Raw genomic sequence first — 2,678 nt, forward strand, 5'->3', positions numbered from 1 at the left:
TGTGATAAGAGCACCCCAACATTGATATGGTTCAGGGTAATGACAACTCAATGCTCCTGCAATATGCTGAATATAACATCACTTATCATATGCTGCAGCTGACACTTACCAGTTAGGATTTCTTGGACAAGTCGATTGCCCTCGCTCAGGACTGACACAGTGCTCTTTGTTGGTTGTTTGGCGATCATCAGTCTTCCCTCAAATGGCACAAGCAATGGGAGTCTTATATTACATCCATGTGATGTCACTGCACATTTGACTAACACAATCAGGAAATCTTGGACTCGTAGTTTAACTTGCTTCCATCTGAAGAAACCTTGGAGAAAATTATTTAACTTAATATCTAATCTTTTTGAGGACTAAGGTACACAAAGACATGTTCAAGGAAGTCAATTTTTGATTTTATACCTTTATGTTGTTATTTTTCACACTCTGGTGTGTTCAGAGTGATGTGAAGTGTAAGTATTCTGAAATGCATAACGTTTTCCATATAGCCCAAAAAGTTACATTTTGGTCTAATCTGACCAGGACAACTTCTTCCACATGCTTGCGTTTTCCTTCCCTTTCCTTTCCATGGCTTGTGGCAAACTGCAAACCTGACATCTATTGGGTTTCTTTTTCCACATAAAGGTTATATAAAGATTATGTAAGAGCAAAAAAAATAACGCATCCTTGCCGGGTCATTAGATTCTCTGCAGCTCCTCCAGAGTTACCATGGATGTCTCCTTGCCTCTCTGATCAACACCCTCCTTGCCTGGCCTGTAGGTTCAGGTGGACGGCCATGTCTTAGTAGGATCGCAGTTGTGCCATACTCTTTCTAATTTCAGATGACTGATTAAACAGTGCCCCATGAGATTCTTTTAAAGCTTGGAATAATGTGTAATACCCTAAAACTGCTTGAACTTCTCTGCAACTTCATCCCTGACCTGTGTGCTGTGTTCCTTGGTGTGGTGCTGTGTGATCACTAATGTTCTCTATTTAACCTCTGAGGCCTTCGCAGAATACATGTATTTATACGGAGATTAAATTACACACAGATGGATTCTATTTACTGTTTAGTGCATGTATTTATTAGATGCACTGGATTTTATTCATGCCACACATTTCAAAATTCTATTGGTAAAAATGTTGAAAACCATGTCATCTTCCATCCATCATCTCTCTCCCACTTGACAGTTAATTGATACTTTATATTGTTCTATCATATAAAATCTATTTGGTATGTACAATATTTGTGTGAAATAGTGTTCATTTTAAATTTCATCTGCCTTGTCTTGAAAATGTGTTCTGCATTTAGTCTTGTTGCCGGTGTTTTGCAAATACGTTCCTAATTTTGTGGGTTTTTGTATGCTTTCTTATATTTGATGATATCTTGAGGAGTCAGATGTTGTACTGTGTAAAATGTTATCAATCACCTTTAGGGCCTTTGTAATAATTAGCGAGCAATTGCAGCCTGGAACATCTGAAAAACAGCTCAGAGCCTTTCTTTTGTTTCTTGCTGTCTCTATAGTAATGACCAAAACAGGATATACTGTCGGATAATAAAACAAAAATGCAAGTGCGACAGCCAAGAATTCACCGGCAGAAGGAGAAGAGGGGATGGACCACACCCATCGGCTGCAAGCTGAAGGCTACTGTTTTTTCCTAGACAGAGTGCTTAGGGTTTTCACCAGTCAATGTTTTTGTGTTTGCACTGTTGAAGAGGTCACCTTTAATCTCATTTACAGTAAAACTAACCCAAGAAACCATGCTAATGTAATATAAGATGATTATTGATTCAAAGTAGACTCCACATTTTCCCTGGTACACTATAATCCTCACACCCGGTCTGTTTTCCATAGTGCACATGCATACCTATTAAATGCTGCCCCAGGAAAGATTTATACAGGTGTTCTCAAACAAACAGTGCTAAACAACATCTCTGCCTTTTTAGTTCCCCATTACATCCAGAACTGCACAAACTCACTGTCATTTAGACCCAGAACACTTAAGAGCATTTAACTTTAGTAATTCTCTGATGTCATGCAGAGTAATGGAAAGCCAAAAGTTATGTAACCTGGCTGTTAGGAAATGGTCCACCTTCCAAAACACACAAATGAGGGCACCATGATGTAATCAGAGTCCACACGCTACAGTGTCGTCCCCATATATATATATATATTTTTTTTTTATTTTTATTTTTTTTTTTTTACACTTTTTCACATTATGACCACAAATCTAAGTGTATTTTGTTGAGATTTTACTTATTAGACCAACACAACCTATTGTGTAATGGTGAGGTGGAAGTAAACATGTCTTTTTATTTATTTTTTTACAAAAAAAAACCTGAAAAGTGTGGCATGCATTTGTATTCAGTCCCCTTTACTCTGACATAACCACCTGGTTTCAGAAGTTGACTAATTTGTACCTGTACATTTTTTGTTGTTGTAAAATACAAGTGTTTAAAGCCATGTATTGTTTTCCTTCCTTTTACAACTATGTACTACTTTGTGTTGATAAACCATATAAATTCCCAATTAAGTACACTGAATTTGTCCAAATGTGAAAAGTTTAAGTATCAACACTTTGTTACATTTGGCAAGAACAAGACTTGATGAACAGAATTCATTTATTCAGGACATTAGATTGTCAGAAGTTTGTGGGCAGAAAATAAAAAATTAAACAAAATTCAGAGTAAA

Source organism: Girardinichthys multiradiatus, chromosome 12, assembly GCF_021462225.1.
Source record: "Girardinichthys multiradiatus isolate DD_20200921_A chromosome 12, DD_fGirMul_XY1, whole genome shotgun sequence".
Lineage (NCBI taxonomy): Eukaryota > Metazoa > Chordata > Actinopteri > Cyprinodontiformes > Goodeidae > Girardinichthys > Girardinichthys multiradiatus.